The following is a 12,241-nucleotide window of genomic DNA, read 5'->3' as shown; positions in this document are numbered from 1 at the left end:
GACAGCGCTAACTACGGTCGTCATAACCGGAAAACCTGCTCTTCCGGGCGTCCATGTAATCAGATTTCGAACACTAGTTGTTCCCGTCCCAGCACCAAAGTTGCTGACAGGTTTGCTTGTGGTTTTATATTATTATATTGTGTTTGGCCATATTTTTAGGGCTATAGCAGTCATCCACTACTCAAAGTCTTAATGTTGTTTTTATATTTATTGTCTCCGCCAGGCCGAAAGGCATGGCGAGAGAGTATGTTTTACCCCCTGTCCGTTCGTCCGTGTGTCCGTCCGTCCGTGTGTCCGTCCGTTAGCAGCTAATCTCCGGCACCGTTGGCCCAGTCGCTGCGAAACTGTGCACACCCACTCCCTGGATGCCAATTCAGAACCTCTGCCCCACGTTTTTCACATGGGCCTGTTATAGCGCCACCATGAGGCCAATTTGTGCAAAACCCATTTTTTCCCATTACTCCTACAGCTTTTAACCAAACGTCATGCAAATCGGTACACAGTATCTCTATAGTCATGTGATCAACCCGGATCTGTCCGATTTCCCATATACCATCCTCATTGACTAAGGTTGGCTTCCAAAGTTTGCAGGATTGGTCCGTTTTGAACAAACTGCCTCAAATCATGAACACAGCTTGCCATTTCCATAAAATTGTACACAAACATTCCCACTAAGCCGAGGAAGAAATGTCACTTGAACATTTTCAAATCAGCCTCATGGTGGCGCTATAACAGGCCAATTAGCATTTTTAACTATAACTGCACGGATCTGCGTGAAACTTTGCAAGAATTCTCCCTAGAGGCCAAGGAAAAACCTTTGCCATGCATTTTTCACATCTGCCTTTTAGAGCGCCACCAGGAGGCTGACTTTTGGAAAACTGATTTTTTGCTATTACTCCTTCACATTCTGTCCAAAAATCAATCGCAAATCGGTACACAGTATCTCTATAGTCATGTGATCAAGATGGAAGTGTCCGATATTTCATATTCCATCCTAATTGGCCAACATTGGCTTCCAAAGTTTGCTGGATAGGTCCGTTTGAACAAAATGCCTCAAATCATGAACGCAACGTGCGATTTCTGTGAAATTTTGCACACACATTCCCACTAGGCCGAGGAAGAAATGCCACCCTTTTCACATTGGCCTGTTATAGCGCCACCAGCAGGTCTAATTTAGCTAAACAAATTTTTGGAACAAAATGCCTCAAATCATGAATGCAGTGTCCGATTGCCATGCAAGGCCTAAGAAGAAATGGCACCATTTTCACATTGCCTTATTATAGCGCCACCAGGAGGCCACAGTAACCTACCTGACCTGGCGGAGACCTGTGCTCAGAGGAGCACTTTTTCTAGTTTTATTATGTTTCTCACACAATTCTTATATCGTTTTTATATTTAATGTTGGATAAAGCTATTTCTACTGTTTTTTAAAAGTGCTATACAAATAACCTTAATTATTATGATGTTACTCTGGGGAACTGTGTGAAATGAGACACAATCAGGAAGAGAAATAGGCACTGAAAATAGCAGATCTACAAGGTGACAATGCATCATGTTCCGACACGTTGTGAGCTTGTAGATCGGCTATTTTCTGTGCACAACTCCATCGCATGATAAAGCTATGCATCATCAACATGCCCTTTGCAATGCCCCAAATGTATTTGATCTGTCTGGATGCTCTCTTAGGTGCAATGGGAAGAGACAGTGTAACTTCCGTGCAGTCAATTCAGAGTTCGGGGACCCCTGTTATGGCACATACAAGTACCTGGATGTGAGCTACCACTGTCTGCCTTAGAAAGGTACTGTATGGTATGGGAATCTCAGAGGATAACAGTCTAATTCAGTTCATTTTGCCTACTGATGGTTTTAAATCAACCTTTTGTTCATTGAAATAAGTCTGTTTAAACATCATCTAAGTAGCTTTTAGGGTATAATGTCAGTATGTAGAATATAGGCAGTGGATAGCACAATGAAAATTGATTTTGAATATATTACTGCTGCATAGTGACTAGGATGTTGTTCTTGAGCATCCTTTCCTTGGCCATGTGTTTCTGTGCTAATTACTGTTATGTGTTATTTTACAGGAGACGTCAGGGGTGAGGTGACAAAACCAGAAAGAAAAACTTCAAGTATACTAGATCTGTTTTTCCTGTTTCTGCTGTTCTAGGTTATAAGATCAACATAAAGATCTGCCACTTTTCAGTCAATCAATACATGAATAAAATTGTTTGTAGTAGTAGTAGAGGCCACTGATTAAGCCTAATGTACTTTTATTAATAAAATTTGTTTTTTATCTTTTGTGAAGTGGGAAAGTATCTGCCTTAATAAAGTAACTATTGCATCCTCACCGGCTATGTCTGTACAATGTATAGAATGGCACCCCCATAAATTCAAGACGATACAACCCTACAACCGAATGAACCGATCACTGATCAGCCAACACAGGAATGCAGTACAAGCCTTCCCTAAAACACCCTGGAAAACGCTCCACATGTCCTGACCTAGACTCTTCTCCCACCTGGCTCCCACACTGTGGAACAAACTCCCCATTGCAGTCAAAACTGAAGACTCAATCCCAAATGTTTCACCGTAGTTTGAAGACTCTTTATACCTCCTCAGTATACACCTAGCACTGTCCTTGTATCCCTCCGTCAACCAGAAATGTTAGGAATGTGATTTAGATAGCAAGTTAGACAGATGCTACTGTAGGTTCATTGTTTACCTGGTATTCGAGTTCTTTGAGCCGCAACTTAATTCTTTCTCATTTCTCGCACTCCATTTATGTGACAGTTTGTTGACTAGAGCTCATGCTTACCCTGCTTATTCCAAGTTTGCGCATTAAAGTCACTCTGGATAAGAGCCTCTGCCAAATGCCTAAACTGTAGGCGTAATTGTAATCTAGGCTTTGATGGTTTGGTAGCTGTATTGTATATAGATAGTTGCGTAGATACAGAAATGAATAATGGCATAATGACCTTAAAGTTTAAATCTTTTTAAATCATTGTCTTAAAGCCTTTGTTGCTTATTGTTTATCAGTGTCATCTCTTTGGTCAAATGGGCTGTGGTCCTGGCTATCAACACTTTTGTAAAGGTCGGGACACAAAGGCAAGGTACATCAGCTGATCAAATAAGGCATTTAAATTAGGTAATTGCCAAGTTTCACAATTATTGTACATTTTGAAACATAAAATCAGGTTTGGGTATAAAATTAATGTACCTGAAGGTTAGAACTCCTAGTATGGTGATAATGCAGTGACAAGATGAAGACAAAGCCAGGGTACAGTCCAGACTTGTTGGTAGATCTTATTATTGGGGGTCAGAGAACACAGTATTAGTACTTAGTAGTCTACCAATCACTGAACACCACAAGTGGGGAAGAGGGAAAGATAAATGTAGGCTATATATTTACATGTGGGATAATTACAAAAACTTAAATCATGATGCTACAACTATGATCTCACCTGTGTGACAGACAATGCAGTGGTGCATTTATTTCAAATACAACCAGAATCTCTCTGGCCCCGCTTAGTGTAGCGTCATACAAGATCCTCCCAGCCAGTAACAGCATGATGTACACAAATGAGTCCTTGTGTGTGAGGCGAGTCAGGCGATTACACTTTTGTTTTATCATAAACATGATATAGGCCGGCCTGGCTATCACATCAGATCATCAACTCCAGCACAGCAGGATCCTGATTGGAGTAGAGATCTCCAACATAGGGCAGTACACAAAACGCTTATTTCGAGTTCAATTTTAGCCCACCTTGAACTAAGTTGGTCTGGGAGCAGAAATAACTCAATAGTCTGAGAGGAGAGGACAAGGCCCACATTGTTAGTTACGTGACAGCTACTAGAAGTAGCACCTGCAACGGTAAGACTCAACAGCGCCCCCTGCCGTTATACCCACAGAATTGAAATTCAACCACATGACAAGCATTACCATTCAGCGCACTCACACAGAATGGTGTAGAGAAGGTACATAAAGCAGACTGCCTATAATATTCTTATAGCTTAACGGATACTTTGGTCATTTTATACATTCCCCTTGCCCTGCTAGACACCTAAATGGTTAAGGCATGTCATAGTATGCACTTTAATAGACAGTTTGGTATAAACTGAACATGCAGTGGAGGTACACACTATTTCAGATGGGTTGTATGCATACTGCACATCTACAAGGTAACATTTTTTTAATTGCGTATTTATTATTAACTGGCTTCTGATGTACCTATATTTGTTATGTAGTGTACTGATATCTGTTATGTATTGTGGTTGTGATGTCAGTCGTCATGTTTAGTGTTTTATGTTGAAGAGGACCGCAATGGAAAGTTTTGAGTTTATCCTCGGTGATGCATTGACTGCATGTCGGAAAGCGCTCTTGTGCCCTTTATGTCAACAAATAAAATCCAATCAATACCACCCACCTGCAAAACCTTGACTTTACATATTCTGTACACTGTACTGCAGGACTTATTAAATGACTTCAACCCTCTTAGTAGGCTACACAGAAATTCTAACTGAGAAACATGACTACTAGAAAAATCACTTTTTGTCAATCCACTTTATTGGTTTTGAAATCTGGTCAGAGAATAAACAGCAGCTCTAGTTGCTTGGTGTGCAGGGCCTTCCAGCGGGTCAGAGGGCTGTTGCTGGGGATGTACTTCACACCACAGCCATCGGAAAGCAGACGCTTCTCAGCCATCATTTAATCAAAGTCAGTGGCGTTGAACTTTGTGAAGCCACACTTCTTGGACATGTGGATCTGGGAGGTGGAAAATGACAGAAGTCAGAACAGTGACATAATCTCCAAGATCAAGACAAACACCTATACAAGCCTTAATTTAGTTCAACAAAAATCACTGTTAAATGATTTGTCTCAGTGGTCCCTTAAAAGCACTCAGCACCACACAGCTGAGTTCATACACAAACCAAAGAGTCACTGTCTGCAGCCCTTGCACACCAGAATTGCACCACAGCAAGACTGGCCAGCTTAATAAGCTGCAGGATGTTTTAAGTGTTGATAACCAATGCCAATTCTCTATAGATGCTAAAATAGAACTCAAAACTTCAATAGACAGTTTGTACACTGCAGGACAAACTAAGCCAGCAAAAATTAACCCATTAAGACCTGGAACGCATCTGTGTCACTTTTTGATTTGAGCTAAAAAGCATTATTTCACATATTGGCTATTCAAAAATAGCAGCTCTACAAGCTACAAGCAGATCTACCGAGTGCCGCGCTACGAGCTTGTAGATCTGCTATTTTTGAACATTTGTGAAAATGTGTGCAAATCTTAGAATATGTATTTTTTTAAAGCGAACATTTTTTAACTCAAAACTTTTCTTCTGGGGGGTCCCTGGAACAAAATATTTTGAGATGGGGTCGGCAGCCAACTACATATTTTGGGGGTCCTTCACATGAAAAGGTTTGAGAAACACCGATATAGAAACATACGTTTTTCAGAAAACTGTTAGGATTTAGGAGACATTAGTAAGAATCAGCCTCAGGTCTTAAGCAATGAATATTGACATTTGTGTTCTACCTTCTGGGGGAACTTGACTCTGCGGAGAGCCTCAATGATATGCTCCTTGTTCAAGGCCTTGGTACGCACAGACATGATCACCTGACCAATGTGCACACGGGCCACGGTGCCCTGGGGCTTGCCGAAAGCACCACACATTCAAGTCTGGAGCCTAAGAAATGGTAGAAATGTTGAAGTGTTGCAATAAAATTGTTAACTTAAGTCTTTGGAGTGCGCATCAAATCAAATCTGCACACATCTAGCTCTTGAGTTAATATACATGAGTTCCTCACAGCAGTTATTTCATATCACAAATGCAATGCAGCACAATACACGGGCTAACTAAGCTGCATATGTTAAGAACTTGATTCCACGTGTCACACGTTGCTCACCTATGGGCTCCGGCACAGGATAACATTTTGTTGATGCGGATTACGTAGCCATGATTGCCACAGGTCTTCACCTCCAGAGCTACATAGAGAAGAAAGCCAGGTAGAATGACTATCAAAGCAAATTTACCCAGGTCTAAAAATGTATATCATACATGTTGGTGATTTGCCAATGGATACAACCATGTGAATAATTTAGCAAATAAATTGTCTGAAGTATTATTCCAGCCAATTTCGTCTAAAATGGTCTGCCGAAAAGCTACACGTTTGCATGCCTGAATTTGTCTCAGTGGTCCCTTGAAAGCACTCAGCACCTCCCAGCTGAGGACATACACAACCAAAGAGTCACTGTCTGCAGCCCTTGCACACCAGAACTGCACCACAGCAAGACTGGTCGGCTTAATAAGCTGCAGGATTTGTAGCGATGCTACAGACAGGTGCACCCATATTCACCTTATTCTTGTCCCTTCTCCGGGCAGCGCCATTGCCCTTTTCTGCCGCTTCATTCAATATCTGGTGACTTCCTTCCTAGTAGGCAACAGGTGTGATGCAGATTATCAGTGTGTTGCCAGATTTTGCAAGATAAACAAGAGGCCAGGTCTATGAAAACAAGCCCCCAAAAAAGCGACTAGGCTAGGTTTTACCATTTTACATCAGCTATTTGAAAATGGCAGATCTACAAGCTAAAGAATCACATCGCGACATGTTGTGAGCTTGTAGATCTGCTATTTTCAATATTGGGGGAAAAGTGAGATTTTTAATATTTTGACAACAAAAATCTTGTATGGGATGCCTGACACAAAATATTTCCAGCCAATACACACAGGACCTCTTATTAAATGGCAAATAGTGTTAAAAAAAATTATTTAAATTCAAAGGGATGTTCATGGTCAACTGTTTAACCTGTAACTGCTAAGAAAATGGCTACATTTCATTCACACTAACATTTTGGAGTGCCATGAATGCATAGAAGCCCAGGACCTTAAGTGGACCAGAGACCCGTTGCTGGTTGAGCCCACATTAAAATACATTTTGATGAGATCTGTCCCAAGTTGACTACATTTTGTCAATCATGACAAAGTTTGAGTGACCTGGCCAGGACTAGAGCCTTTAAAATTGAATAAACATCACCATATAATCTGGTCATAATCCCAATGCCCTCACCTTCTGACGACAGCTGCTCATATTCATCAGACACCATGTGACTGCACAGAGGGAACTCATCTACCTTGGCCTTCTTCCTGCGCCCAAGTCAAAGATTCTGATCTTGGGATCTAGGTACAGGGACGGTTAAGTTAAGTAAACAATACAGGAATGGGATTACAAGGGGTGAAAATGACAACTCCTCTATTCTTATAAAAAAAAAAGGGAAAATAAGTTTAAAGTTTTACAAGGACATCAGTCATACAGTCTTTGATTAAATTAAATCCAATTACAGAGGTTGAAAATGACATGTAGTAAAATCCCTTTAAAGGCCTGTCAAAACATTATACAACATAGTCCATATGGTTAATTTTCTACCTAACCTCTAGTCTACATCATTACCAGTGACGAATACAGTGCTACAGGCTGAGTCTTTCATTTAGGCCAGACTATAAACATCGTTAGCGTTATTGTCTCAATGGTCCCTTAAAAGCACTCGGCACCACACAGCTGAGTTCATACACAAACCAAAGAGTCACTGTCTGCAGCCCTTGCACACCAGAATGGCACCACAGCAAGACCGGCCAGCTTAATAAGCTGCAGGTTGTTTTAAGTGTTAACCAATGCCAATTCTCTTTTATACAAAACAACAGCCAGGTGAGCTTGACAAAGGTAGTCAGCTTCTGACACTGAGACCTTGTGTAGAGACGGGACTATTCTGCCCTTCAAATCCATTAAATATCCTGATCACATAATTTAGTACCTTTTGCATTAAACCTGGCATCATCTCGGCTCTGGTATTGATTTATGACGATTTTAAATACGTTTATGACGAGTAAGCTACTTACCAGGGACACCCCTGGAGAAACGGGACTTGGGGTAGGGCTTGTTTTTACAATATCTGTAGCTGTAAAATAAAACATGAGACTTTGTCAGACAAAAAAAAAACTCTGGAAGCTAAGCCCACTTTCAACCAAAAGTTGCGATGTTTTGTTTGACGTGTGGACATTAACTGCCCATCATTTTATACATGACAACGCAACAGAGTGGTCAATTCAACCCATTAATCAATTTAATGAAAATGTGTACACATTTGAGGTGCGACATAACTAACATTAAACATCTTTCTAATGGACACTCATTTGTTTAGCTGATATAGCTATCGTTAGCATGTAGTACTTTCAACATCTCTGCACAGTGGTGGAAGAATAAAACGGCATAATAAAGTCTACCGGGCTCTGAGTCTGTATTGTACAATACAAAACACTCAACATGGTGCGGCCACAGACTAGCTGCCATTTTCCTCTGACACGGTCGGAGAACCGGCCCTGGTCGTAAAATAACCTCATTAAACTACTTACCATGGGGGTGGTCGGCGGTCCATGGTTGCGATCTGAGAAATAACAAAAGGAAGTTATTATTGTATTAAATTACGACCACGAAATGCACTTAACTTATAAGTATTTTCCGCAGAGCAGCAACTACGTGCTTCTACCACACACTCACCTAATGGAGGAAAGAACGTATAGGGCGATTTCCTGTGCGTAATATCCGTTGTCTTCTTCCTCTTCTTTTTATTTTACGGCGGTTGGCATCCAGCTTTTTGGTGCATTACCGCCACCTTCTGATCCAGAGTATGGATCAAACAAAATTACCGCCACCTACCGAAATATATCTGCATGCATCATTGCACACTTAATAATACAGTGTCCACCCGTGTCCACCCAACGTGTTCCAACCATAGGGTTCCAACCCCAACATTGTCCATTCGTTCTATAACCCAGATGAAAATGTCTGGGCTGGCGTACAGCTCCAGATCTTCTCCGGTAAGATCCACAACATTCAAAAATATTCTCGCTGCATCTAGCACCATCTTGAACCTCTCTGATTTTATTTGAATATCCACAGCGGACAGCGCAATTAATCATCACAGCAATTAATGCTAAGAACCCTTTCTTATCGATGCAAATGTTTTGTATCGTCTCCATTCCCTTTATTCTCTGGTTGTTGAACTTCCACACTTGTGCTCCCCTCCACTTTCTTTACCAGTTCGTATCACATGCATCCCCCTTTCTTCTCGAATTTTGTTCACCTTTCCCTCCTTCACTCATTGTGCTGAACCACTCAACACACTTGGCTTGCTCTTGTTCTATACATTCCTCCTTACAAATTTTCTTTCCACATCTCCCACATCTTTTGTGTCCCTACACACAGCTGCCACATGTCCATACTCTTGACACAGCAGCCTTAAGTGGACCAAGTGGTGCTCTTTCGGGCCGAAATGTATGGCTGAAGTGGTTAATGTGTTTTGTAATAATAATCAAAATCTACAAAGTAACTAGTAACTAAAGTTTTCAAATAATTGTAGTTGATTAAAAGTGCAATATTTGCCTCTGAGGTGTTGTGGAGTAGTTGAAGTAAAATTACTGAAAATGGGAAATACTCCAGTAAAGTGGAAAAAAAAACTCAAAAGTGTACTTAAGTGCAGTACTTGAGTAAATGTACGTAGTTACTTTACACCACTGACAAAAAAATAGACACAGACAGAAATATTAAATATTAAAAAATAAAAATAAATGCGTTTAACAGCCAATAACGTTGTATATTTTACCCTTTGAATACTTTAATAATGTTGGAAAGCTGAACATAATTGAAGTAACATTTAACTTTATCGCTGTCAAAATGCATCCCATTCAGAACATTGTAGAGAAACTGGTCAATAGGGGGCACCATTGTATCACACAATACTTATATCTGACTGTCCTGTTCGCCCTACTTTGTTAATTCTTTATAAGGAACAATGAGCTCATATCTGTAAACCCCTGGTTAATGCAGAACAAATGTCCTACACTGACTGGGGTCTGGGGAATGTGAGGAATTCTAACCTTGGTCTGACTGTACACGCTAGGACCACCTCGATGTCATTCAACATAACAAGGTTGTTTAAACATCCTTGAGGCATGAAGGATTTATTTGGGACTGTTAAAGTTAGCAGACTCTTGCATCTCTGATTAGTTTGTGTATTATAGGCTACTGACTTGGACTCTAGTGTAGCATATCATTAAGCATTAAGTCATATTTAAAAGTAGGCAGCTAGGATTGAATAGTTAAGCCTTTTTGTATGTCAATATATGAAGTTAATTAATGACAAAATTATAGCCTACAGCAAACAAAAAAGTAAATGCAGCCCCACCTTGTGTGTGTCTGTGTGTGTGTGTGTGTGTGTGTGTGTGTGTGTGTGTGTGTGTGTGTGTGTGTGTGTGTGTGTGTGTGTGTGTGTGTGTGTGTGTGTGTGTGTGTGTGTGTGTGTGTGTGTGTGTGTGTGTGTATGTGTGTGTGCGTGCGCGTGTGTATGTCCCTCTTGCATAATGTGTGCTAGCATCGTAAAGAACACACACCCATTCCTTGGAAGAATGACTCAAATGCAAACCGGATATCTCATTTTTCAAGGAGGCCTGATGGACTTTAACCAAGGGCTGTGTGACCTGTGTGTCTGTAGCAGACCATGTTCGTCTGAGCAAAAATCATCAGCTCCGAGGCACCTCCATATCTTGTCTGGTCCCTCTGTTTTGTCTGAACCTCTCCTAGCTGACTCAGCTTGATGTGGGATCAAGGACCAAAAATGGTCCTAAACTCTTGCTTCTGGTGACCCCCACCGCCACACACACACACACACACACACACACACACACACACGCACGCACGCACACGCACGCACGCACACGCACACGCACACACACACACACACACACACACACACACACACACACACACACAATCACATTGCAATATCAACCGTTTTTCAAGGGGTTTCCTCTCTGAATAGACCAGACTACATTTATCATTTAACCAAATTAAACTCGGGATCCATATTTTAGGCATGTCATTATAGGTGATGTGAAACAACATGTTGTGAGCTTCGCAGATCGGCTATATATAAAATAGAGTTATATATTATAGGCCAAGACTTAAGTGGTTGTTCCTGGTTGAAGTTTTGCAATCTAGTCTACCTAAAATAGTTCTACAAAACTGTGTTGATGTTGATGATGAGGATGAAGATGATGATGGTGGTGGTGATGATATTCAATGACCATAATCGTAACAGTAAAGATGCATTGTCACCATCAGGTTTATATTATGCAGCACAAAGATCATATACTTTCGCTACAACCCAGAGAGTCACTCAGACTGATTGCACATTGCTGACATCCAATTTGTCAAATACTGCCACCCCACCCATCAGATCTCACACACACACACACACACACACACACACACACACACACACACACACACACACACACACACACACACACACACACACACACACACACACACACACACACACACACACACACACGCATGCACGTGTGAGTGCGTGCAGGGTGTTACACACCACACCCTCCTTCAGTACATCAGTCAGTCATGCTGGTCAGTGCTGTGTGTGTGTGTGTGTGTGTGTGTGTGTGTGTGTGTGTGTGTGTGTGTGTGTGTGTGTGTGTGTGTGAGTGAGAAAAAATAATGCAGAAAGAAACAAAAAGTGAAAATATAGAGGTAGAAAGAATGTGTGACAGGAAAGATAGTATGAGAAAGTGAAACCCACCCCCCACCACCATCGAGTGTGAGGTAAATGTGTGTGTATGTACTGTAGGGGTTGGAGTTGGACCGTTGTATGAAGGTAGATAACTGACAAAGAATAAAGCGCCTATACCTGACACCAAAACCTGCAGGGTGTCAGTGATCTATGATATCATCCATGATGTTGACATGATCAGGTCTGTTTACGACGTGAAAGAACAAAAAACCCTCAGTGATTTAAGGGTCCCTTTGGTTACGTTTCTACACTCTGATAGACTTATAAATGGATACATTATATTGTATACTACTAATTAAATTGTTTACTCTGTGTGTGTGTGTGTGTGTACCCTAAATAATAATAACTAGATGTCAGGGCCGCCTCGCGGCCCTCACATCTAGGCCCGATCCGAGGTTGGTCCAGACATAGTCCAAGACTCATCAGATGTCAGGGCCGCGTCAAACTCTCCAAACATTTCCTCCTTCTAAATAGTCAAATTCCTCCTCATGCTTTAGCGGTGTGTGTAACAGATTCACATCCTCATCGTTCCTAAACATTTCCCAGTTATCCCTTCTAAATAGTCAATTTCCTCTGTAAGAGATATTTCTGAA

General features: G+C 41.2%; 1 long non-coding RNA gene across 1 annotated transcript; it reads right to left on the bottom strand.

Annotated features, from left to right (window-relative positions):
- Nucleotides 1-4,546: 4,546 nt before the first annotated feature.
- On the bottom strand, nt 4,547-8,554 carry LOC308096961. The gene is made up of 7 exons (XR_013934175.1): nt 8,416-8,554; nt 7,903-7,961; nt 7,076-7,185; nt 6,365-6,439; nt 5,915-5,993; nt 5,544-5,694; nt 4,547-4,762 (listed from the first exon to the last, which is right to left on the bottom strand). It is a non-coding gene; the product is annotated as an uncharacterized lncRNA (long non-coding RNA).
- Nucleotides 8,555-12,241: the final 3,687 nt, after the last annotated feature.

The sequence above is a fragment of the Gymnoscopelus braueri genome, assembly GCF_963280865.1.
Source record: "Gymnoscopelus braueri genome assembly, chromosome: 12".
In the NCBI taxonomy this organism is placed as follows: Eukaryota; Metazoa; Chordata; class Actinopteri; order Myctophiformes; family Myctophidae; genus Gymnoscopelus; species Gymnoscopelus braueri.
The sequence above is the reverse complement of the archived record's forward strand: the minus strand, read 5'-3'. Positions and strand labels throughout refer to the sequence as shown.